This window comes from Mustelus asterias, unplaced genomic scaffold (genome assembly GCF_964213995.1).
Source record: "Mustelus asterias unplaced genomic scaffold, sMusAst1.hap1.1 HAP1_SCAFFOLD_2165, whole genome shotgun sequence".
Lineage (NCBI taxonomy): Eukaryota > Metazoa > Chordata > Chondrichthyes > Carcharhiniformes > Triakidae > Mustelus > Mustelus asterias.
This window is the reverse complement of record NW_027592110.1, coordinates 1-27807: the sequence shown is the minus strand read 5'-3', so window position 1 is coordinate 27807 and position 27807 is coordinate 1. Positions and strand designations below refer to the sequence as shown.

General features: G+C 45.3%; 1 pseudogene; it reads right to left on the bottom strand.

The window, feature by feature from the left end:
- Positions 1-11907: 11907 nt before the first annotated feature.
- On the bottom strand, positions 11908-24226 carry LOC144489421 (SWI/SNF-related matrix-associated actin-dependent regulator of chromatin subfamily A member 5-like; annotated as a pseudogene).
- Between the last annotated feature and the right edge of the window lie 3581 nt (positions 24227-27807).

Here is a 27807-nt window from a genome sequence, read left to right as displayed (position 1 = left end):
AAATTCTATCGTATTGTGATCACTGCTCCCTGAGGGTTCATTCACCTTAAGTATTGAAAGAAATGTCAGAGGTAATAGTGGATGCGTTAGTGATTATTTATCAATACTCGGTGCATTCTGGGGTAGTGCCGGTTGATTGGAAAACGGCTAATGTTACGCCGCTGTTTAAAAAAGGAAGGAGACAAAAGGCGGGTAACTATAGGCCGGTCAGCTAAACGTCTGTAGTAGGGAAAATGCTGGAATCCATTATTAAAGAGGAGGTAGCAGGGCATCTGGATAGAAATGGTTCGATCAATCAGACGCAGCATGGATTCATGAGGGGAAAGTCGTGCTTGACGAACATGATGGATTTTTATGAAGATGTGACTAGGGCGGTTGATGGAGGAGAACCGGTGGATGCGGTGTTTTTGGATTTCCAAAAGGCGTTTGATCAGGTGCCCCATAAAAGGCTGCTGAAGAAGATTAGGGCACACGGAGTTGGGGGTAGTGTGTTAAAGTGGATTGGGGACTGGCTATCCGACAGGAAGCAAAGAGTCGGAATAAATGGGTGTTTTTCCGGTTGGAGGAAGGTAACTAGTGGCGTGCCGCAGGGATCGGTACTCGGGCCGCAACTGTTTACCATTTATATAGATGATCTGGAGGAGGGGACGGAGTGCAGGGTAACGAAGTTTGCAGACGACACAAAGATAAGTGGAAAAGTGAATCGTGTGGAGGACGGAGAAGATCTGCAGAGAGATTTGGACAGGCTGAGTGAGTGGGCGAGGATATGGCAAATGGAGTATAACGTTGGGAAATGCGAGGTTATGCACTTTGGAGGAAATAATAGCAAATGGGATTACTATCTCAATGGAAACAAATTAAAACATGCTACCGTGCAAAGGGACCTGGGGGTCCTTGGGCATGAGACGCAAAAGCCCAGTCTGCAGGTACAACAGGTGATCAAGAAGGCAAATGGGATGTTGGCCTATATTGCGAAGGGCATAGAATATAAAAGCAGGGATGTCTTGATGCACCTGTACAGGGCATTGGTGAGGCCGCAGCTGGAATACTGTGTGCAGTATTGGTCCCCTTATATGAGGAAGGATATATTGGCATTGGAGGGAGTGCATAGTAGGTTCACCAGGTTGATACCGGAGATGAGGGGTTTGGATTATGAGGAGAGGCTGAGGAGATTGGGTTTGTACTAGTTGGAGTTTAGAAGGATGAGGGGGGATCTTATGGAGACTTAGAAGATAATGCGGGGGCTGGATAGGGTGGAGGCGGAGAGATTCTTTCCACTTCGTAAGGAAGTTAAAACTAGAGGACACAGCCTCAAAATAAAGGGGGGTCGGTTTAAGACAGAGTTGAGGAGGAACTTCTTCTCCCAGAGGGTGGTGAATCTCTGGAATTCTCTGCCCACTGAGGTGGTGGAGGCTACCTCGCTGAATGTGTTTAAAGCGCGGATGGATGGATTCCTGATCGGTAAGGGAATTAAGGGTTATGGGGATCAGGCGGTTAAGTGGTACTGATCCACGTCAGATCAGCCATGATCTTATTGAATGGCGGGGCAGGCTCGAGGGGCTAGATGGCCTACTCCTGCTCCTATTTCTTATGTTCTTATGTTCTTAAGTCCCCTAATCAATTCTGCCTCATTACACATCACCAAATCGAAAATTACCTGTTTCCTAGTAGGCTCTGTTAGAAGCTGCTCCAAAAACCATCTCTTCGACATTCCACTAATTCCTTCCCTTGGGATCCACGACCTACCTGATTTTCCCAGTCCACCTGCATATTGAAGTCCCCCATGATGATTGTAATGTTGCCTTTTCTATTCCTGATGTATTTTCTGCCTCTCATTCTCTCACTATCCTCATCCCTACCCTCAGACTGTACTTTACCCTTTACCTCCGCCAATCGTACCCGATGTTTACATTTGAAGGCCAGTTTCCGAAGTTCAAAGTCTCTCTATTTTTCCTTGTCCCCTGCCTCCTTTTTCCCTTTTGCCTGTAATTCAGATTGATTTAATTATTTTGCTTGCTGTTCCTCTCTTTCCTTTTCTTTTCCCTGTAATTCAAATAGTTTGAACAGCCCAAGGCAAGTGGAGGAACGGATATGTCAGGAGATACTGGATCGGTGCAGGAAAAATAGGGTTGTTGTAGTGGGAGACTTCAATTTCCCTGGGAAAGACCGGAAATCGCTGAGAGCTGGGACTCTGAATGGGGAGGAATTTGTAAAATGTGTACAGGAAGGTTCTTTGGAACAATATGTAGATAGCCCGACTAGCGAGGGGGCTATACAGACAGGCTGAGTGAGTGGGCGAGGATATGGCAATTGGAGTATAACGTTGATAAATGCGAGGTTATACACTTTGGAGGAAATAATAACAAATGGGACTACTATCTCATTGGAAACAAATTAAAACATGCTACCGTGCAAAGGGACCTGGGGGTCCTTGGGCATGAGACGCAAAAGCCCAGTCTGCAGGTACAACAGGTGATCAAGAAGGCAAATGGGATGTTGGCCTATATTGCGAGGGGGATAGAATATAAAAGCAGGGATGTCTTGATGCACCTGTACAGGGCATTGGTGAGGCCGAAGCTGGAATACTGTGTGCAGTATTGGTCCCCTCATATGAGGAAGGATATATTGGCATTGGAGGGAGTGCAGAGAAGGTTCACCAGGTTGATACCGGAGATGAGGGGTTTGGATTATGAGGAGAGGATGAGGAGATTGGGTTTGTACTCGTTGGAGTTTAGAAGGATGCGGGGGGATCTTATGGGGACTTATAAGATAATGCGGGGGCTGGATAGGGTGGAGGCGGAGAGATTCTTTCCACTTAGTAAGGAAGTTGAAACTAGAGGACACAGCCTCAAAATAAAGGGGGGTCGGTTTAAGACAGAGTTGAGGAGGAACTTCTTCTCCCAGAGGGTGGTGAACCTCTGGAATTCTCTGCCCACTGAGGTGGTGGAGGCTACCTCGCTGAATATGTTTAAAGCGCGGATGGATGGATTCCTGATCGATAAGGGAATTAAGGGTTGTGGGGATCAGGCGGGTAAGTGGTACTGATCCACGTCAGATCAGCCATGATCTTATTGAATGGCGGAGCAGGCTCGAGGGCTAGATGGCCTACTTCTGCTCCTATTTCTTATGTTCTTATGTTCTTATACTGGACCTCGTACTGGGGAATGAGCCCGGTCAGGTCTTCAAAGTTTCGGTAGGGGAACTTGTGGCAAATAGTGACCACAATTCTGTTAGCTTTAGGATAGTGATGGAAAAGGATGAGTGGTGTCCCAAGGGTAAGGTGTTGGATTGGGGGAAGGCTAACTTTCGTGGGATTAGGCAGAAATTGGCAGCTCTTGATTGGGAGAGGCTGTTTGAAAGTAAATTCACATCTGGCATGTGGGAGTCTTTTAAGGAACAGTTGTTAGGGCTTCAGGACAGGCATGTGCCTGTAAAAAAGAAGGATAGGAAGGGTAGGATTCGAAAACCGAGGATAACCAGGGAAATTGAGGGACTGGTCAAAAAGAAAAGAGAGGCGTATGTTAGGTCCAGGCAGCTAAATACGGAGGGAGCTCTGGAGGAGTACAAAGAAAGTCGGAAATAATTCAAACGGGGAATTAGAAGAGCAAAAAGGGGTCAGGGAATGTTCTTGGCAGACAGGATTAAGGAGAATCCCAAGGCATTTTATTCATACATTAGGAACAAAAGGGTTGTCAGGGAAAAAAATCGGACCTCTCAGGGACAAAAGTGGGGACTTATGCTTGGAGCCCAAAGAAGTAGGGTAGATCCTAAATGAATACTTTACGTCGGTATTCACAAAGGAGAGGGATGTGTTGACTGGGAGTGTCTCGGAGGGGAGTGTTGAACCGTTGGAGAAAATCTCCATTACAAAGGAGGAAGTGTTAGGTTTGTGAGAGAATATAAAGACTGACAAATCCCCAGGGCCTGATGGAATCTATCCAAGGCTGCTCAGGGAGACGAGAGATGAAATCGCTGGGCCTCTGACGCAAATCTTTGTCTCGTCACTGGACGCAGCTGAGGTCCCAGAGGATTGGAGGATAGCTAATGTGGTCCCGTAATTTAAGAAGGGTAGTAAGGATAACCCGGGTGATTATAGGCCGGTGAGCATGACGTCCGTGGTGGGGAAGTTGTTGGAGAAGATTTTTAGAGATAGGATGTATGCGCATTTAGAAAGGAATAAACTCATTAACGATAGTCAGCATGGTTTTGTGAGAGGGAGGTCATGCCTCACTAATCTGGTGGAGTATTTTGAAGAAGTGACCAGAATGGTTGACATGGGAAGGGCCGTGGATGTCGTCTATATGGACTTTAGTAAAGCGTTTGACAAAGTCCCTCATGGTAGGCTGGGGAAAAAGGTTAGATCTCAAGGGACAAAGGGGGAGGTGACTAGATGGGTGGAGAACTGGCTTGGTCACAGAAGACAGAGGGTGGTAGTGGAAGGGTCTTTTTCCGGCTGGAGGCCTGTGACTAGCGGTGTTCCGCAGGGCTCTGCATTGGGACATCTGCTGTTTGTGATTTATATAAATAATCTGGAAGAAGGTGTAACTGGGGTGATCAGTAAGTTTGCGGACGACACAAAATTGGCAGGACTTGCAGATAGTGAGGAGCATTGTCAGAAGCTACAGAAGGATATAGATAGGCTGGAAATTTGTGCAAAGAAATGGCAGATGGAGTTCAATCCTGATGAATGCGAAGTGATGCATTTTGGTAGAAAGAATGTAGGGAGGAGCTATAAGGTAAATGGCAGAACCATAAAGGATGTAGATACGCAGAGGGACCTGGATGTGCAAGTCCACAGATCCTTGAAGGTGACGTCACAGGTGGAGAAGGTGGTGAAGAAGGCATATGGCATGCTTGCCTTTATAGGACGGGGCATAGAGTATAAAAGTTGGGGTCTGATGTTGCAGATGTATAGAACGTTGGTTCGGCCGCATTTGGAATACTGCGTCCAGTTCTGGTCGCCACACTACCAGAAGGACGTGGAGGCTTTGGAGAGAGTACAGAGGAGGTTTACCAGGATGTTGCCTGGTATGGGGTGGTCTTGGATATGAGGAGAGATTGGGTAAACTGGGGTTGTTCTCGCTGGAAAGACGGAGGATGAGGGGAGACTTAATAGAGGTGTATAAAATTATGAAAGGCATAGATTGGGTGAACGGTGGGAAGCTTTTCCCCAGGTCGGTGGTGACGTTCACGAGGGGTCATAGGTTCAAGGTGAAGTGGGGGAGGTTTAACACAGATATCAGAAGGACATATTTACACAGAGGGTGGTGGGGGCCTGGAATGCGCTGCCAGGCAAGGTGGAGGAGGCGGACACACTGGGAACGTTTAAGACTTATCTCGATAGCCATATGAACGGAGTGGGAATGAAGGGATACAAAAGAATAGTCTAGGTTGGACCAGGGAGTGGCACGGGCTTGGAGGGCCGAAGGGCCTGTTCCTGTGCTGTATTGTTCTTTGTTCTTTGTTGTTGTTGTTGACAACCTCAGTTTACCTTTTCTCTCCTCATAACTAAGCCCCTCCATACGAGGCAACTTCCTGGTGAACCTCCTCTGTACTCTCTGCAAAGCTTCCACGTCCTTCTGGTAGTGTGGCGACCAGAACTGGACGCAGTATTCCAAATGCGGCCGAACCAACGTTCTAGACATCTGCAACATCAGACCCCAACTTTTATACTCTATGCCCCGTCCTATAAAGGCAAGCATAGCCATATGCCTTCTTCACCAACTTCTCCCCCTGTGGACGTCACGTTGAAGGATCTGTGGACTTGCACACCCAGAGATACACTCAGTAACACAGGGTGCTGTGAGGAGAGAGGTTACTGAGTGACAGTGTGAGGGAGCTGGATTAACATCAGTACAGATACAGTCAGTTACACAGGGTGCTGGGGGGACAGGGGTTACTGAGTGACAGTGTGAGGGAGCTGGATTAACATCTGTACAGATACAGTCAGTTACACAGGGGCTGGAGTAGGGGGGCGACTGAGTGACTGTGTGAGGGAGCTGGATTAACATCAGTACTGATACAGTCAGTAACGCAGGGTGGTGGGGGAGAGGGGTTACTGAGTGACAGTGTGAGGGAACTGGATTAACATCAGTACAGGTACAGTCAGTAACACAGAGTGCTGGGGGGAGAGGGGTCACTGAGTGACAGTGTGAGGGAGCTGGATTAACATCAGAAGAGATACAGTCAGTAACACAGGGTGCTGGGGGCGAGAGGGGTCACTGAGTGACAGTGTGAGGGAGCTGGATTAACATCAGTACAGATACAGTCAGTAACACAGGGTGCTGGGTGAGCGGGGTTACTGAGTGACATTTTGAGGGAGCTGGATTAACATCAGTACAGATACAGTCAACAACACAGGGTGGTGGGGGGAGAGGGGTTACTGAGTGACAGTGTGATGGAGCTGGATTAACATCAGTAGAGATACAGTCAATAACAGGGTGCTGGGGGAGAGGGGTTACTGAGTGACAGTGTGAGGGAGCTGCATTAACATCTGTACAGATACAGTCAATTACACAGGGTGCTGGCGGAGAGAGGTTAATGAGTGACAGTGTGAGGGAGCTGGATGAACTTCAGTCGAGATGCAATCAGTGACACAGGGGTGCTGCGGGAGAGGGATTACTGAGTGACAGTGTGAGGGAGTTGGATTAAATTCAGTCCAGATACATTCAGTAACCCAGGATGCTGGGGAGAGGGGTTACTGAGTGATAGTGTGAGGGAGCTGGATTAACAATCCGTCGAGATGCAATCAGTACCACAGGGTGCTGGGGAGAGAGGTTACTGAGTGACAGTGTGAGGGAATTGGATTAACAATCCGTCGAGATGGAATCAGTAACACAGGGTGCTGGGGGACAGGGGTTACTGAGTGACAGTGTGAGGGAGCTGGATTAACATCAGTACAGATACAGTCAGTAACACAGAGTGCTGGGGGAGAGGGGTTACTGAGTGACAGTGTGAGGGAGCTGGATTAACATCAGTACAGATACAGTCAGTAACACAGGGTGCTGGGGGAGAGGGGTTACTGAGTGACAGTGTGAGGGAGCTGGATTAACATCCGTCGAGATGCAATCAGTAACACCGGGTGCTGGGGGGAGAGGGGTTACTGAGTGACAGTGTGAGGCAGCTGGATTAAAATCAGTAGAGATACAGTCAATAACACAGGGTGCTGGGGGAGAGGGGTTACTGAGTGACAGTATGAGGCAGCTGGATTAACATCAGTAGAGATACAGTCAGTAACACACGGTGTTGGGGGAGAGGGGCTACTGAGTGAAAGTGTGAGGGAGCCGCATTAACATCTGTACAGATACAGTCAATTACACAGGGTGCTGGCGGAGAGAGGTTACTGAGTGACAGTGTGAGGGAGCTGGATTAACAATCCGTCGAGATGCAATCAGTACCACAGGGTGCTGGGGGAGAGAGTTTACTGAGTGACAGTGTGAGGGAGCTGGATTAACAATCCGTCGAGATGCAATCAGTAACACAGGGTGCTGGGCGGAGAGGGGTGACTGAGTGACATTGAGAGGGAGCTGGATTAACATTAGTAGAGATACAGTCAGTAACACAGGGTGCTGGGGGAGAGGGTTACTGAGTGACAGTGTGAGGGAGCTGGATTAACATTAGTAGAGATACAGTCAGTAACACAGGGTGCTGCGGGGAGAGGGGTTCCTGAGTGACAGTATGACGGAGCTGCATTAACATTAGAACATCGAACATAGAACAGTACAGCACAGAACAGGCCCTTGGGCCCACGATGTTGTGCCGAGCTTTATCTGAAACCAAGATCAAGCTATCCCGCTCCCGATCATCCTGGTGTGCTCCATGTGCCTATCCAATAACCGCTTAAATTTTCCTAAAGTATCTGACTCCATTATCACTGCAGGCACTCAATTTCACACCCCAACCAGTCTCTGCGTAAAGAACCTACCTCTGATATCCTCCCTGTATCTCCCCCCACGAACCCTATAGTTATGCCCCCTTGTAATAGCTCCATCCACCCGAGGAAATAGTCTTTGAACGTTCACTCTATCTATCCCCTGCATCATTTTATAAACCTCTATTAAGTGTCCCCTCAACCTCTTCCGCTCCAGAGAGAACAGCCCTAGCTCCCTCAACCTTTCCTCATACGACCTACCCTCCAAACCAGGCAGCATCCTGGTAAATGTCCTCTGCACTCTTTCCAGCGCTTCCACATCCTTCTTATAGTGAGGTGACCAGAACTGCACACAATATTCCAAATGTGGTCTCACCAAGGTCCTGTACAGTTGCAGCATAACCCCACGGCTCTTAAACTCCAACCCCCTGTTCATAAAAGTTAACACACTATAGGCCTTCTTCACAGCTCTATCCACTTGAGTGGCAACCATTAGAGATCTGTGGATATGAACCCCAAGATCTCTCTGATCCTCCACAGTCTTCAGAACCCTAACTTTGACCCTGTTATCCACATTTAAATTAGTCCTCAAAATGAATCACCTCAAATTTATCAGGGTTAATCTGCATTTGCCATTTTTCAGCCCAGCTTTGCATCCTATCTATGTCTCTTTGCAGCCGACAACAGCCCTCCACCTCATCCACTACTCCACCAATCTTGGTGTCATCAGCAAATTTACTGATCCACTCTTCAGCCCCCTCCTCTAAGTCATTAATAAAAATTACAAAGAGCAGAGGACCAAGCACTGATCCGCTAGCAACCTGCCTCCAGTCCGGAAATTTTCCATTCACCACCACCATCTGTCTTCGAACAGATAGCCAGTTACCTATCCAATCGGCCAACTTTCCGTCCATCTCACACCTCCTTACTTTCATCATAAGCCGACCATGGGGGACCTAATCAAACGCCTTCCTAAAATCCATGTATATGACATCAACTGCCCTACCTTCATCAACACATTTAGTTACCTCCTCAAAAAATGGAATCAAATTTGTGAGGCACGACTTGCCCTTCACAAATCCGTGCTGACTATCCCGGATTAATCAGCATTTTTCTAAATGGTCGTAAATCCCATCCCTAAGGAACTTTTCCTTCAATTTACCAACCACCGAAGTAAGACTAACCGGTCTATAATTACCAGAGTCATTTCTATTCTCTTTCTTAAACAGAGGAACAACATTCGCCATCCTCCAGTCCTCTGGCACCATCCCCGTGGACGGTGAGGACCCAAAGATCAAAGCCAAAGTCTCTGCAATCTCATCCGTTGCCTCCTCAAGAATCCTAGGATACATTTCAGCCTGCCCAGGGGACTTATCGACCTTCAGTTAATTCAAAACTGCCAGTACATCCTCCCTCCGAACATCTATTTCCTCCAGCCTATTAGCCTGTAACACCTTTTCTTCCTCAAAAACATGGTCCCTCTCCTTGGTGAACACTGAAGAAAAGTATTCATTCATCACCTCGCCTATCTCTACTGACTCCATACACAAGTTCCCACTAAAGTCCTTGACCGACCCTAACCTCACCCTGGTCATTCTTTTATTCCTCACATAAGAGTAAAAAGCCTTGGAGTTTTCCTTGATCATACCCGCCAAGGACTTCTCATGTCGGCTCCTGGCTCTCCTAAGCCCCTTTTTCAGCACATTCCTTGCTAACATGTAACCCTCAATCGAGCCATCTGAACCTTGTTTCCTCGTCCCTACATAAGCTTCCCTCTTCCTTTTCACAAGACATTCCACCTCTTCCGTGAACCATGGTTCCTTCACTCGGCCATTTCCTCCCTGCCTGACAGGGACATACCTATCAAGGACACCCAGTATTTGTTCCTTGAAAAAGTTCCACTTTTCATTAGTGCCTTTCCCTGACAGTTTCTGTTCTCATCTTATGCCCCCTAATTCTTGCATATCGCATCATAAGTACCTCTCCCCCAATTGTAATACTTGCCCTGCCGTACGGCCCTATCCCTCTCTATTGCAATAACAAAAGACACCGAATTGTGGTCACTATCTCCAAAGTGCTCTCCCACAACCAAATCGAACACTTGGCCCTGTTCATTTCCCAGTACCAAATCCAATGTGGCCCCTCCTCTTGTCGGCCTATCCACATATTGTGTCAGGAAACCCTCCTGCACACAGTGCACAAAAACTGCCCCATCCGAACTATTTGAACTACAAAGGTTCCAAATCAATATTTCGAAAGTTAAAGTCCCCCATGACAACTATCCTGTGACCCCCACACTTTGTTTTTGCACAGCGTACGTTAACTGGCTGTTCACACTCTGTGGAAGATTGCAGAGGGATTTAATGTTGATTTTTGCATTTTTTAGGACCATTTCACCAAAAGTCAGGAATACATATGCCAGATTGCACAGTTCCAGGTGGTATGTCCTAATCTATTGTAATGATAATTAATTTTAAAATCATTGACGATTAGTGAAGTTAGCTGTGAATATATTGAAGTTTAATTTTAAAATGTTCTGCGGTATTAGAAAAAGAACAGGTTAGTGAGGGAGTATCCAATGCATTCACAATCCCCAACACAAAGTTTTAACATCCGTGCCATAACTCAGTCGGAGAAAAGAATGCAAGAAAAAATTCTGGAGTTAAGGCTGGGAATGATTGACACTTCTCCGGGGACCCCAAAGTTACACCGATGCCATTTAAAGTTAATACCTCAAAGCACCGAAACAGACTCAGGAAACATACTGGGAAAACTTTAAGAAACAACAAAGAACGATTAAGAAAGCGATAAAGAAAGGAAAGATAGGTTATGAGGCTCGTCTAGCTCTAAATATAAAAAAATGATAGTAAAAGCTTTTACAAATATATAAAAAGAGAGTAGCTAGAGTGAATTTTGGACCCTTGGAGGACGAGAGGGCGCATTTAATAGTGGGAAATGAGGAAATGGCTGAAACATTTATAGTTTTTTGTACAGTTTTTTTATGTCGGTCTTCACGGTGGAAGACACAATTTGTTTACCAAATATTAACGATAGAGTGTTGGTAGGAGGAGAGGTACTCAATACAATTAATGTTACCAGGGAGGCAGTGCTTGGTCGACTAACGGGACTGACGGTGGACAAATGTAAGGTTATTCACTTTGGAGGAAATAACAGCAAATTGGATTATTATCCAAATGGAAAAAAATTACAACATGCTACTGTGCAAAGGGACCTGGGGGTCCTTGTGCATGAGACGCAAAAACCCAGTCTGCAGGTGCAACAGGTGATCAAGAAGGCACATGGGATGTTGGCCTATATCGCAAGGGGATAGAATATAAAAGCAGAGATGTCGTGCTGCATCTGTACAGGGCATTAGTGAGGCCGCAGCTGGAATACTGTGTGCAGGATTGGTCCCTTAATTTGCGGAAGGATATATTGGCCTTGGAGGAAGTGCAGAGAAGGTTCACCAGGTTGATACCAGAGATGAGGGATGTTCATTATGAGGAGAGACTGAGCAGATTGGGTTTGTACTCGTTGGAATTTAGAAGGCTGAGGGGGGGCGGGGGGATCTTATAGAGACCTATAAGATAATGAAGGGGCTGGATAGGGTAGAGATGGAGAGATTTTTTCCACTTAGAAAGGAAGCTAGAACTAGAGAGCACAGCCTCAAAATAAAGGGGGGGGTCAGTTTAGGACAGAGTTGAGGAGGAGCTTCTTCTCTCAGAGGGTGGTGAATCTCTGGAATTCTCTGTCCACTGAAGTGGTGGAGGCTACCTCGTTGAATATGTTTAAATCACGGACAGATGGATTCCTGATCGGTAAGGGAATTAGGGGTTATAGGGATCAGGCGGGTAAGTGGAACTGATCCACTTCAGATCAGCCATGATCTTATTGAATGGCGGGGCAAGCTCGAGGGGCTCGATGACCGACTCCTCTTTCTGTTTTCTATGTTCTCCCCATGCAGTTCCCACCCAAATAACAACCAACTTCAACACCCACCTTGCTGAATTACAATAGAGTCCAGTCTAAGTTTCATTTCAGCATGTTCCACTATCCTTTCCTCCGTTGTCAGTTATAAATCGGAACACTCTGACTACTTTTATTTGATCAATTCTGTGGGCGCGATCCTAAAAAAGAACACAATTAAAGTTACATGGCAGGTCCACACAATCAAGTAACAATTTCAATTGACATTCCTCTACATTCAGCTGTAAAAACAGGACATTCATATATTTCCCAGCAAACATTGTTTCTATAATAAGAAATCCAAGAATTTCAAACAAAAACTCTGATTATCAAAACCTTAACATGGGGATAGGGAATAAATCAACTTCCTAGAAATCTCCAAGCTGATCATAAGCTGGCAAAGATATGATGTCTGGATGGCTATCTCCTGCATGTTTTAACCCTCTCTAATTACTCAGTCAACATCAACAATTGTTGCAGCAGGGGAAAACAAAGGAAGCACCTGGACCTATTTCATTATTTCTCAGATGCATTGATTGCAATCCAGTTACTGGCTGGTGGATCAATGAAGCAATTGAGAAACATGCCACTTCACACTGGAGGGGAATTAGAATCACCACTGTGTTTGTGGAATGGAGTCAAGTACTGAAAGATGCTCTTCCCTGAAGCATATTAGTGAACCAGCTGAACAATTGGGGATCCCTGCACCCTTTTGCTGCTCACTATAAACTTTAATTCAAACTTCGAAAATGAGTGAGATTTGAATTCATGGGCCCTTGGTACACGAGGCGACCTTGCGGCGAGCTTTTGGAAGTGTGGCCGCCGGGAGGAGCGCTTTGGTCGGCGTGAAGTTTCTGTTTCAAGTGCCTGGGTTCGTGACTTGTGGAAGAACTTTTTGTCTCCGCTGGGCCTTGTTGAATGCTGCTCTCGCTGGGACTTCTCTGCCTTGAAAGGTGTGGCCCAGGTAGATGCAATCTCGGAAGACCCAAGCCAGGGAGGAGCGATTTGGGATCTATGGTTTGAGAAGGTTCAGCCGCGGGAGGTGTGACCCCAGACGGTGCAGCCCCAGTGGGTGTGATTTTGGAAGATCTGGCCCAGAGTGATGGTCTTTGGAAGACTGTATTTGAGCTTTGTCGACTTCGGACGGTGTAATATTGATAGACGATGCTCTGGAAGGCGATGCCTTCAGGGTGGTGAAGCCCCGGACATAGGAACACCGGAGGGATGTTATTCTCCGGGAGAAAGATTGGGAAGGCGACCCGAACTGAGTATCCCGGAGAGCTTTTCCCACTGCCCCAGCTGAAACTCCGGAAGGGATTCCGGATAGAGTAGGTTCGGGGTGGTTTTCCCCATTTCCCCCTGATGCGCCTCTCAAACACGAGGCCTGAAGCTCGGTAAATGAAAGGCTTTTATTTACTGAAATGAAGCAGCCAGTAATTATATACACTACCCCAGACTGAAGGGGTCCCGGCCAGAGCAGGGACTCTTATACCTCTCCCAGGAGGCGGAGCCCGACTGGGATGTGCCATAACACTACAGTACAAAGGTGTAACAACCCCACCCTAACCCCAACAGCAACAATAGCACAACCCAACAGTAACATATGTACATCCTTGTAGTACTGGCCAGCTCCTGGCTCAGTACTATCCAGTAGGAACCAACGATGGTTCACCACACCCCCCCCTCCGGCCGAACATCCGTCAGGTGGTATCCCCGGACCTGGGAACCTCCTGGAGGGTTGCATCCCCCGGCAGGGGAAAAACCCGGGAGGCGGTGCCGGGGGGGGGCGGGGGGGCGATTCCTGCAATGTTTATTCTTGTTGTGTTGGACGAATGTTTGTCATTTTATAGGTTATGATTTGTAAATGGAGGTGTATTTGGAGGGCCAAGGCCCTGGATAATTATGACCGTGAGTGAGCCCTTCCTAAATAGAAGGTAGTAACTGATAAATGGATGGCTTTAGCCATTGGTAATGTATTTTTCACATTTGTTCTTTGTGTATTTGAAATTGTTTTGTACTAACGTATTTGTAATGAACGAAAAATTTGGTACACGAGGCAATCACGAAGCACTAATTAAAATCCGTGCATCAGTTGTTTTGTGTAAATCTGAATCAAGGAAGGCAGTTCCTGACAGAGACACCTCAGCATTCCTGAAACTTAAAATGGATTTCATTTCCAAACTGTCAATTGGATTTGGAAGTTAATTGGAGAGGAGAAACAAGATGCCCAGTCAGCTGAAATCATACCACGCCAATTCTGAAAACAACCGCACGCTCCATTCAAATAAAGAGAAGCAAACTGAAGGCATTTGCTGAAATATTTCCACCAGTTCAGTCGAGCGGAGTTTTAAAGAAACCATGGGAGCAACACACGGAAGATTTGAGGGGGTATCAGTGGCTGCAAAATACCAAATGCCGCTTGGTCAGTGCACTTGGATGTTAAAACCAGCTATAATAGTTATATATTCAACAGTACGTGGGGTTCAGAACACAAATAATTAATCGCTCAGTAACTTACCACAGCTTGGAGGTCTACCTGATGGTTCCAGTCTGAGTCCTATTGGATTACTACATCTGCCGTGGCTAGATTTATACCAAGACCCCCAGCGCGTGTGCTGAACATGAAGATAAACTTTGAGCTCCCAGGACTATTGAAAGCAGAAATAGAATCCTGGAGGGATGAGAGAGAAAAGTTAAGCCAGAATTGAACAAACGATTGGGACCAATCTTTTTACTCATTGTTGGAAAGTTTCATTTTTAAAAATACAAATAGATGCTAGATTCAAATTGAATATTCATATTTCTTGTTTGAAAACCTTGAGTCAGTTTTGTAACCTTACGTCTAGAATTCTTACTTAGATAATCCCGCCTCAGATCAATTTAAGAGGTGAGAACTTTCCTCAAACAAACTCAGTTTTGAAAGCACAGGGCAAGAAACATACCTGTCTCTCCTCATGCGGTGTCTGTCCATCCAGTCTACAATCCTCGTAGTTTCGCCACATACAATAATCTTCCAAAATATCCAGCACCCTGGTCATCTGGCTGAAGATCAACACCCGAGAACCTGTGGAAAAGGAGATCATTCATCAAGGTGATCAGTTGATCGTTAGCCAAGAACACAGCGCAGATACACAAATGCTTCAAAAACCTACATCTACTGATGTGGCGAATGGAAACCAAATTTCAGTGGTAACAAGCAGGATGTAGAGTAATCTCGTAAAATAGTTATCGTACAGGAGGCATAAATGAACACACATAATCAAATCCAATTTTATAATTCATACAATGTGAACTGTCCATGTGACCCAGCTGCCTTGATTGATGGGAATGATTTCAAAGGGTTTATATTCCAGGTGGATTCTAGACGGTGCTGCAGTTTGGGCAGCAAAAATTAAACCCGAATCAAAAAATAGCTGCAATCCCAAACCATGTAATTATTCCATTCACCTTCTCCCAACACGTTAGCCCCCAATTTTCAGAATATTTGGCTCCTGTAACTATTCCCCCGGAAGGAGGTTGGGGCCCATCAAGCATTGCAGAGGCCTGTGATCCAACACTCCTCATGAAGAATATTTGATGGTAAATCGGCCAGTTTTTGGGAGGCCCCAGCCCCAGTGGATGGCGTGTGGCAGGCCAGAATGACTAAAACAGGATGCGATTTCAGATCAAGAAACACTATTGTTTTAAACAGTCACTAAAACTTGTGAAATAAAAGCTAAATAGATGAAAGCAAAGTTCTGGAAATACTCAGCAGGTCAGGCAGCATCTGTGGAGAGGGGAGTTCTGAAGAGTCATAGTTGAACCTTCCCTGATGCTCCCAGAATAGTTGAGTATTTTCAGCAGTTTATAATTCATTAAAACCTATGTTAATTTGTAACCCAAAACATCACAGCATGCAGTCTGATGTACCTTGCTGCACAGGTCAAATGCTGCCATGGTGTCATCAGTGATCATTTTCAAATTCTTTTTTAGACATCGTCGTGGAAATCCTTGCACGCTTACGAAGGCTCAACATCACAAACCCCTTTCATTTATTAAAAATCCTGTTCTATTTTTGATCAGTCTGCAGCACAGGTACAGTAGTGCTGCAGAGCATGACAAAGTCTGACATCGGACTCGGAAATGCACAAATAACCATGCAGGCGGTTGTTTACAGCCAATCTATACACCAGGATGTTTGATTTTCCACTCCACCGGATTTCCTTCTATATGGATTGGACTACACAGTAGTTTTTGTTCAATTCCTCCTGGTCTTCAGAGTCTCAACTAATTTGGTCATGGATTCGAGTTCGAGTGACTGGCATGCTCTTTGAATTTCCAATCGAATCTGAATCCAAACCGACATCCTCCCAAAATAGGAACTTTAACATTAAGCTAATTCTTAATCCATTGAGACAACGTCATCTATTTCACAAAGCGTGAAATTTATTACTATATTTACTCTCTAATCACAGATTTGTTGAACATATTCTAAAAACCTAAATTGCATTGTGTTTTATTTTGGTTATCTCCTCAAGGATATCTCAGGAAGCTTCTTTGCCTAATCTACTATAACTAAAACCATTGCTGATTCCAGAGTTTGTTGCATATTAATTTAGAACACATTTTGGAATATTTTCAATTAATTTCCCTTTACGGCCTGGCAATCGTTAATTTGGGCCTTATGTTGGCCACCCCCCACCCCGTCCGAGCGACTCATGTATCCACGAAACTATCAAATCACTACATGCCTCCTTCCTGTAGAAAGATTGAAAGACAGAAAGGGAAACAAAAGCCTTGACCAGGCCTGCGGCTGACCTTGCTCCTTCACTTTCGGCAACAGTTTGTCCAGTACCACCATTTTGCCACTGTTAACTACCAGGTGAATGTTAGTGATGTCAGGTGGGCCAGGTTCAGCTCCGTCAAACAGATAGGGGTGGTTGCAGCACTTGCGCAGTTGCATCAGCATATTCAATAGACGCATTTTGTCCATTTTCCCTGAGGAGTTCAGGATGTCAATATCCTTCATTAATATCCTGGTGTACCTGTCAGCAAGGCCAGGATTAAAACTCATCAGATCAACTTGGAGATAAATTTATTTTTTTAATGGAGCTCAACAGAAAGCAATTACAGCCTAAAATGAATGCTTTGTTCTATAGGTGCCTCGGACAAAGTCTAGGATCCACATTCCAACCCCTCTCACCTACCAGGGAACAGAGTGCTCCATCTAAGCCTCACAGATATAGAAACCCATTTCTTACGACTAATACACACTCAACATTTTGTTCTTTGATATAAAGTACAATTCGTCCCAGGTGGCCAGGGTTTAAAGGGATGGGAATATTCCTTTTCATGTCATTTGGATGCGAGCAATATGAAGTACTCTGGGATTAAGTATTTGTAACGCAGAAACAGGCCACTTCGATCAACAATTCCAGATCAGTGTTCATGATAAGAGTCTCCTCACACCTTCGATTTCTTTTTCCATTCTATGTTTAACAAACTTCCCTAAAATGCATCAATGTCATGCCTCTCCTTGTGGTAGTGAGATCCACACTAACCACTCTGCCACTTTCTTTTTTGAATCTTCTCCTAAATTCCTGTTTGATTTATTATTGACTATTTTATATTTATGGCAGCGATCCTGGCATCTCCGTGAGGCAATGACATTGTGTTACATCGGGTGCAGTTTCATTTTGAAGGGCTTTGCAGCGTTCTCCTTGACCAACTAGATAGACATGGTTAATAAGTTTGGAGGGGACACCTCACTAGTACCTGATCAAGTGGGTATCAATAATGGGCTGCATTGGGGTTTGAAAGGAGAAAGCCCAAAGATGAGAGCAAAGTAGTTTGAAAGCACTGTAACAATCACACTTGAATGGCAATCGTCCAGTCTGAATTCAATGATGATCTTCTGGTTCGGGCAAAAATAATTGAAATGATTGAGGGAAGTTAGAATTCCAAACACAAAAATCTTACAGATCAGACGGAAGCAAGATGGTCAATAGTAGGGAGTCAGCCTATTATTGGTGCATTGGGTAAAATCACACTCGCTTACACTGGTGAATCTATTCCCTTAGTTCTACAAATGCTCTAATTGTTGATTGAAGTGCAGGACAATTTCAATGAGTTTTTGCAAGATGATGCCATACTTCACAATGCAACACATTAAGATTCACAAGTTGTGCACTCGCCATTCTCGTTGCATTTTGCTCAGGCCGACATACATTTTGACTTCCTTTTTTGGCGGCAGGCTCTTTTCTACCTCAGCTTTAATATGTCGGAGGAGGAAGGGTCTCAATACCTAATTCAGGTGGGAATACATGCTTTTTACACACTGCTGATGCCCAAGAAGTTCAAGCAAAATAATGCAATGTTACAAAAGCTGAACTGAACAGTTCTGTGGACTGAAGCACAGGTTAAACAAAAACAGCTGAACGAGCCATGGGTTGAAGCACATCTACAGGTGTGGGCTGAATGTTGACTTGATGAAAACACCTACAACTTCAGATTAGATTGTCAACAGCTTTATTCTGCAACATAACAGATCAGACCTTGGAATCCAACACTTTATGAGAAAATACATTAACCATAGAACCATAGAAAATTACAGCTCAGTAACAGGCCTTTTGGCCCTTCTTGTCTGTGCCAAACCATTTTTTACCTAGTCCCACTGACCTGCACTTGGACTATATCCCTCCACACCCCTCTCATCCATCAACCCGTCCTAGTTTTTCTTAAATGTGAAAAGCATTCACCACTTTACCCGGCAGCTCATTCCACACTCCCAAAACTCTCTGCGTGAAGAAGCCCCCCCTAATATTCCCATTAATCTTTTCTCCTTTCACCCTTAACCCGTGCCCTCTGGTTATATTCTCCCCTAGCCTCAGTGGAAAAAGCCTGCTTGCATTCACTCTATCGATACCCATCAAAATCTTATACACCTCTATCAAATCTCCCCTCATTCTTCTACGCTCCAGGGAATAAAGTTCCAGCCTATTCAATCTCTCTCTGTAACGCATCTTGTCAAGTCCCGGCAACATCCTTGTGAACCTTCTCTGCACTCTTTCAACCTTATTTACATCCTTCCTGTAACTAGGTGACTTTCTTTTGTATATACTTGTAAGAGCTCTTATAGTTTACCCATATATTCCATTTTCAATCAATCTTCTGTGGCCTTTTGCTGGTTTCTCAAACACTCCCAATGCTCAAGCTTGTTACTATTCCTTGTCATATGATAAGCCTCTTCTCTTAATCTAACACAATCGTTAATGCTCTCAATAAGCCACAGATGGATGTTTTTGCAGAGCTTTTATTTCCCAATTTCATTGATAAACATTTAAAGAAAGAATTCAACATTTTCATTGTTCACTATCAACCTTAGCAGGCTCTCCTCTCAAACTTAAAGCCAATTAGATAGGGACAAGATTATTCTTTATGATTTTGGAAATATGTCACTTGCAGACCACCATATGGAATTTAATTGTGATATGAATATTTGCCTGTGGATCTTTTACTATGAGATTACCAATTAACCCTACCTCATTGCACAATACTAGATCAGGGCGGTATGGTGGCTGTGGTTAGCACTACTGCTTCACAGCACCAGGGACCAGGCTTCAATTCTGGCCTTGGGTGACTGTTTTTGGGGAGTTTACATGTTCTCCCCGTGTCTGCGTGGGTTTCCTTTGGGTGCTCCAGTTTCCCCTTTCAGTCTGATGTGCAGGTTAGGTGGATTGGCCATGCTAAATTGCCCCTTAGGTGTCCCAAGATCTGTAGGTTAGTGCGGTAACTAAGTGGGATTAAGGGGATAGTATCCTTAAATTCACTTTCCTCATTCCTCAACAATGTATATTTCTACCACACCTTTAACATAGCTGGCATGGTGGCACAGTGGTTGGCACTCCTGTCTCACAGCGCCAGGGACCCAGGTTCAATTCTGGCCTCGGGTCACTCTCTGTGTGGAGTTTGCGCATTCTCCCCGTGTCTGCTCCGGTTTCCTCCCACATTCCAAAGATGTGCGGTTAGGTTGATTGGCTCTGCTAAATAAACCTTTGGTGTCAGTGGGATTGGCGGGGTAAATCAATCGAGGGATTGTGTTTAGGAGTCCGGGGATAATGATGCAGCTATATAAGATCCTCGTCAGACCCCACTTGGAGTACTGTGCTCAGTTCTGGTCGCCTCATGACAGGAAGGATGTGGAAAAGATTGAAAGGGTGCAGAGGAGATTTACAAGGATGTTGCCTGGATTGAGTGGCATGCCTTATGAGGATAGGCTGAGGGAGCGCGGTCTTTTCTCCTTGAAGAGACGAAGGATGAGAAGAGACCAAACAGAGGTGTATAAGATGTTGAGAGGCATAGGTCGGGTGGACTCTCAGAAGCTTTTTCCCAAGGTGGAACTGGCTGCTACGAGGGGACACAGGTTTAAGGTGCTGGGGGATATGTACAGGGGAGATGTTAGGGGTAAGTTTTTCACACAGAGGTTGGTGGGCGAGTGGAATCGGCTGCCGTCAGTGGTGGTGGAGGCGAACTCAATAGGGTATTTTAAGAGACTCCTGGATGAGTACATGGAGCTTAATAGGATGGAGGGTTATAGATCGGTCCAGAAGGTAGGGACGTGTTCGGCACAGCTTGTGGGCCGAAGGGCCTGTTTTGTGCTGTAGTTTTTCTATGTCTGTTCCTAAACATGCGGGGTTGGTGCAGACTTGATGGGCCAAATGCCCTCCTTCTGCACTGTAGGGATTCTATGGTAATAAGATGTCTACAGGATCATCACAGGGGCAATTATCCGACAAATTTGACACCGAGCTTCCAAAAAACCATTGAGAGGTGTCTTAAATAAGGATGAGCTCGAGAGGCAGAGAGATTGAGGGAAATAATTCCAGTCCTTTGGGTTAAACAGCTGAAGGTCGACCATCAGTGATGCACAAATGGAGCAGTGGACAGAACTTGGTTCATGTCAGCAGCAGTTCTGATTAATTGAATCTTCCACGTGGTGCAAGGTGGGAGGCTGTTTAGGAAAATCTCGTGCTAATTAAGGGTTTGAACTAGGGCGGGCGATATTATCGTGGTGGTATTGGTAATATTGAGAATATGGGGTTGGAAACGTAGTTCAGGCTCAATTAGGATATCATAATTGCAAAGAGTTTGGTGAAGCCTCAGACAGACAGTAACCAGACAGAGGTTTGGAGTGAATGGTTAGGAAATGGAGCTTGTAGTGTGAACAGAAGAGGAGATAAATCCGAGTCATTGTAACCTACCATTCCTCCTCTCCCCCAACCCATTTCCGCTTCTGAAATAGTGGATAGACATTTAAGCAAATAAAAATTATTCTATTTCCCTTACACTGCAACTCGCAAAATGTGACAAAAACACTTTAATTTAGCAAGTCTTCCTGATCAGGAAGCAGTTGTACTGGAGATCCAGCATCAATTGAAATGCTCTTATCAAGGTCGGGAGCAGCAATTGGAACAGCCCGTGGGGATGCTTAATGGGCCTTCGCCCATTCAGCATCCCCACGGGCTGTTCCAATTGCCAAGGTCAACTGAGGAGTTCAATATATGGCGACAGAAAAAATAATTGAGAGGAAATGAAGCTGAAGAAATCTCTCCCCCTTCACCATATTATGTAATATCTGAAGTGATTCAAATTATTCAGATCTGGGTAAAATGTCCACCCTAATTAAAAACACCTGTGGTAGTTGCCTACATCGAGTGAAAGGCAATAATTATCTATTCGTGTCATCAATTTCTAAGTTGCCTATTACAGCACCTTAAATGCCATGTTGACTTCAAGCACTATTTACTGAATGCAAGAACACCTGGTAAATGTTCATTTAGCTTTGTGCCCTTTAACATTTCTAATCCATTCTCAGTGGGATGCAGCTGGACTGGGCAGAAACCATTCTCGTTACACGAAAAAAGCCACCACTTAATTCCAGTGGATCGCAGGTGTCTGCAAGAAGTGGTGGCAACTAGAAAATGCTGGAATCCATCAATAAAGAAGAAATAGCAGGCCATCTGGGTAAGAATGGTTCGATTAAGCCGACGCAGCATGGATTCATGAGGGGAAAGTCGTGCTTGACGAACTTGTTGGATTTTTATGAAGATGGGACTAGTGCGGTTGACGGAGGGGAACCGGTGGATGCAGTGTTTTTGGATTTCCAAAAGGCGTTCGATAAGGTGCCTCACAAAAGGTTGCTGAAGAAGGTTGGGTCACACGGAGTTGGGGGTCGGGTGTTAGTGTGGATTGGGGATTAGCTATCCGACAGGAAGCAGAAAGTCGGAATAAATGGGTGCTTTTCTGGTTGGCGGATGGTAACTAGTGGCGTGGCACAGGGATCGGTACTGGGGCCTCAACTATTTACCATTTATATAGACGATCTGGAGGAGGGGACTGAGTGTAGGGTAACAAAGTTTGCTGACGACACAAAGATAAGGGGAAAAGCGTATCGTGTGGAGGGCGTAGAAGGTCTGCAAAGAGATTTGGATTGGCTGAGTGAGTGGGTGAGGATCTGGCAGATGCAGTATAACGTTGACAAATGCGAGGTTATTCACTTTGGAGGAAATAATAGCAAATTGGATTATTATCTCAATGGAAAAAAATTTCAACATGCTACTGTGCAAAGGGACCTGGGGGTCCTTGTGCATGAGACGCAAAAACCGAGTCTGCAGGTGCAGCAGGTGATCAAGAAGGCAAATGGGATGTTGGCCTATATCGCAAGGGGGATAGAATATCAAAGCAGAGATGTATTGCTGCATCTGTACAGGGCATTGGTGAGGCCGCAGCTGGATTACTGTGTGCAGTATTGGTCCCCTTATTTGCGGAAGGATATATGGGTCTTGGAGGGAGTGCAGAGAAGGTTCACCAGGTTGATACCAGAGATGAGGGGTGTTGATTATGAGGAGAGACTGAGCAGATTGGGTTTGTACTCGTTGGAATTTAGAAGGCTGAGGGGGGATCTTATAGAGACCCATAAGATGATGAAGGGGCTGGATAGGGTAGAGGTGGAGAGATTCTTTCCACTTAGAAAGGAAGCTCGAACTAAAGGGCGCAGCCTCAAAATAAAGGGGGGTCAGTTTAGAACAGAGTTGAGGAGGAAATTCTTCACTCAGAGGGTGGGGAATCTCTGGAATTCTCTGCCAACTGAAGTGGTGGAGGCTACCTCGTTGAATATGTTTAAATCACGGATAGATGAATTCCTGATCGGTAAGGGAATTATGGGTTGTCGGGATCAGGCGGGTAAGTGGAACTGATCCACTTCAGATCAGCCATGATCTTATTGAATGGCGGGACAGGCTCGAGGGGCGAGATGGCCTACTCCTACTCCTATTTCTTATGTTCTTATGTTCTTTTTCACTTCATAAAAGTCAAATTAATTTGTAATTCACACGCAGTAACTCAAAATTTAACACTGCTCGGGATAAACAGTTCGTAGAATATAGATCCTCAGTTTTTGCCATCACATTTTTAATCAATGAATTAACAGTTCTAAATCTACCAGGGCAAGTCAAAGGCCAGGAATCCTGCGGTGAGTAACTCGCCTCCTTACTCCCCAAAGCTTCTCCACCAGATACAAAGCATAAGTCAGGGGTGTGATGGATACTCTCCATTTGCGTGGATGAGTGCGGCTCCAAGAACAGTCATGAAGTTCAACACCATCCAGGACAAAGCAGCCCACTTGATTGCTGCCCCTTCCACAAACATTCACTCCCTCCACCACCGTTGAACAGTGACAGCCGTGTGTACCATCTACAAGAAGCACTGCAGGAATTAACCAGGATTCCTGAGGTTGCACCTTCCAAACTCTCAGCCACTGCCACCTAGAAGGCCAAGAGCAGCAGGTACCTGGGGACACTACCACCTGGAGGTTTCCCTCCAAGTCACTCACCATCCTGACTTTGGAAACATATCGTTGCTTGTTCACCGTTATTGGGTCAAAAAACCTGGAACCCCTTCCCTAACAGCACTGTGGATGTACCTAGAACTTCAGGGACTGCAGTGGTTCAAGAAGGCAGCTCACCACCACCTTCTGAAGGGCAACTTTGGGATGGCCAATAAATGCTGGTCTAGTCAACGACATCCACACCCAGTAAATGAAGAAGAGAAACCTTGCTGTTTCTTCAAATTAGCCGCAAACACTCTCAAGGCACATCACTTCATCACACAAATATACAACTTTTTGAATAATATTTCTGAGGGCGATGGGCCCGAAATAACTTTGCATTTTAATGACGTACCAGCATCAGAATACAGATAAGATAAGAAGCTTACCATGTGCAATCGCTCAATGAGCTTCTGGTCCCCGAAGCAGTTGTTTGTGTCAAACCAAGAATCAAAGACCTGCAAAGAACAACAAGTGGCTCTAGTCATGCCAAACCCAAACGTTTTAGCATATTGTGTTACTTCCATCAACGCCACATCCAATGGTTTCAATTATTACATTGTTTATCACTAGAAGATCAAGAATGGCAATTTAAAAGGGTAGCTTCCAAATTAGATCGTTCACAAATGATATCATCAAACAGATGCACCGCTGCTCATAACAATTGCAAATCAGTTTCAGCTGGTCAGCATGTGAGCAATTTAACATGGAAAAAAATCATTTTTTCCCTTGGACCACCTACTTCCATCTCTGTAACAAGCTACAGGACACCCACACAGGAAGAATGAGCAGTTAGGCATTCAGTTAGAAACATAGCTTTTCATTCTTGAACAAAAATAAATACTAAAATACTTCTGATAGCTAATTTGTGGATTGAGATAGATATGGATAAAGTAAGCTCTCACGCCAGCCTGCTTTTAATGTAAGTTTAGAATTGTGACACAAGGTGACAGTTTTGCTCAAGGAAACATCAAGCATGTTAAATACGCTTCACAGTGTAAGGCAGATGTGACACTGAGCATCAGGAATGGTCAATAGCAGTTTGAAGGGTTAGAGGAGCAGACATCACCAATTGGACTCTGCATCGGCACACATATGGTGAATATAGTGCTCACAAAATGTGGGCAGGTGGACAAATTAATACATAGACTGCGGCCATTTAGCTACCTGGCTGCTCCCAATGCAAGGAACAATGGTGTCACACAACACCCTCCAGCAAGTTGGACAGCTTCCCCTGACACTAGCTTCAAAAATGAAAAAGACACAACTTTGCAGCATTCTCTCATGCCTTCCAAAAAGAAATAGGTTGAAACACTGTAATTGAACCTTAGACAAACGGTACAGTCACTGTCAAGCTGCTTTTCTCATTACTTACTGCAGACGAATTGAAGACATCCAGGAGGAGGAAGTTGAGCAGAGCCCAGAGTTCTTGCAGGTTGTTCTGAAGTGGTGAACCCGTGAGCAATAATCCATTTGTTGTTTTGAATTCTCTCACTATTTCAGAGAGCTGTAAATTTAGCAGAGTTAAAAACATGACTGTACAAACTGGGTACAAGTTCGAATCATACTACTGGCACAACTGTAGATTCAGACTGCATTTAAAAGTTCGCTGATCTTTTAGGTGTTTATCCGTGTCTGTCATTTCTCCAATGAATTCAGATATAGTGGCACCAAATGCTTTGCATTAGGAAGCAAAAAGCAAGTGTAGTAATAGTCCATCAAGATTACAAACGGGTATCTATAACTTGCAAGACGGGAATATGGAAACTTCCAGAGCCGTCCACAATTGAATGGCATTTCTTTCAAATCGAAGCAATGGTTGTGGAAGGAGCAGCTGGTTAAAAAGCAATGGTTGTGGAAGGGACAGCTGGTTAAAACGCAATGGTTGTGGAAGGAGCAGCTGGTTAAAAAGCAATGGTTGTGGAAGGGGCAGCTGGTTAAAAAGCAATGGTTGTGGAAGGGGCAGCTGGTTAAAAAGCAATGGTTGTGGAAGGGGCAGCTGGTTAAAAAGCAATGGTTGTGGAAGGAGCAGCTGGTTAAAAGGCAATGGTTGTGGAAGGGAAAGCTGGTTAAAAAGCAATGGTTGTGGAAGGAGCAGCTGGTTAAAAAACAATGGTTGTTGAAGGAGCAGCTGGTTAAAAAGCAATGGTTGTGGAAGGGACAGCTGGTTAAAAAGCAATGGTTGTCGAAGGAGCAGCTGGTTAAAAAGCAATGGTTGTGGAAGGGGCAGCTGGTTAAAAAGCAATGGTTGTGGAAGGAGCAGCTGGTTAAAAAGCAATGGTTGTGAAAGGAGCAGCTGGTTAAAAAGCAATGGTTGTGGAAGGAGCAGCTGGTTAAAAAGCTTTTAAAACAAGAGCACACTACAGTCTGAATCAGCAGATCTGACCTTTGATTTTCAATTCAAAAATTTCCACTCCACTCTTCCACTAGTGTTAAAACACAGAGATTAACGATCGAGCCTCAATAATTGATGGTGCAATAACTTTCCCAGACGTTTCTGAACCCCTGGAGTAATTTGGTTGAATATGGCACAGCGGTTCGCACTGGTGCATCACAGCAACAGGGACCAAAGAACAAAGAACAATACAGCACAGGAACAGGCCTTTCGGCCCTCCAAGCCCGCGCCGCTCCCCGGTCCAGGATTGAATCCTGAATCCAGGATCCCCGCCCAATTTTCCAGCCTATCTACATCCTGATATCCTATCCACCGAGCTGTCCCTCACAGCTACGATGCTTTGTTCATCACAACCTATTAACTCACCCCCACCCCCCCATTCCAGACCATGTGATCTCCAGGGAGAGGCGAAAACCCAGAGTGAAAACCCCAGGGCCAATATGGGGGGAAAAATCTGGGAAATTCCTCTCCGACCCCCTGTGGCGATCGAAACGAGTCCAGGAGATCACACTGGCCCTGATCAGAAAATGCTTCCCAACCCTATTCATTTCCACTTCTGCTTTACGAACACCATCTGAATTCCCTGCCCCCGAGACAGGTTCCCAACTATCCGCAGTCTCGCTCTGTACTGGCACCAGCAAGATGATCATAGAATGAAGCCTTGAAACGAGAAACAAAGAACAATTAGCACGCGCCGCTCCCTGATCCAAACTAGACCACTCTTTTGTATCCCTCCATACCCACTCCGTTCATATAGCTGTCTAGATAAGTCTCAAACGTTCCCAGTGTGTCCGCCTCCACCACCTTGCCCGGCAACACATTCCAGGCCCCCACGAACCTCTGTGTAAAATATGTCCTTCTGATATCTGTGTTAAACCTCCCCCCCTCACCTTGAACCTATGACCCCTCGTGAACGTCACCACCGACCCGGGGAAAAGCTTCCTACCGTTCACCCTATCTATGCCTTTCATAATTTTATACACCTCTATTAAGTCTCCCCTCATCCTCCGTCTTTCCAAGGAGAACAACCCCAGTTTCCCCAATCTCTCCTCATAACCAAGCCCCTCCATACCAGGCAACATCCTGGTAAACCTCCTCTGTCCTCTCTCCAAAGCCTCCATGTCCTTCTGGTAGTGTGGCGACCAGAACTGGACGCAGTATTCCAAATGCGGCCGAACCAACGTTCTATACATCTGCAACATCAGACCCCAACTTTTATACTCTATGCCCCGTCCTATAAAGGCAAGCATGCCATATGCCTTCTTCACCAGCTTCTCCACCTGTGACGTCACCTTCAAAGATCTGTGGACTTGCACACCCAGGTCCCTCTGCGTCTCTACACCCTTTATGGTTCTTCCATTTATCGTGTAGCTCCTCCCTACATTATTCCCACCAAAATGCATCACTTCGCATTCATCAGGATTGAACTCCATCTGCCTTTTCTTTGCCCAAATTTCCAGCCTATCGATATCCTTCTGTAGCCTCTGACAATGTTCCTCACTATCTGCAAGTCCTGCCAGTTTTGTGTCGTCCGCAAACTTACTGATCACCCCAGTTACTCCTTCTTCCAGATCATTTATATAAATCACAAACAGCAGAGGTCCCAATACAGAGCCCTGCGGAACACCACTAGTCACAGGCCTCCAGCCGGAAAAAGACCCTTGCACTACCACCCTCTGTCTTCTATGACCAAGCCAGTTCTCAGTGTTTGAT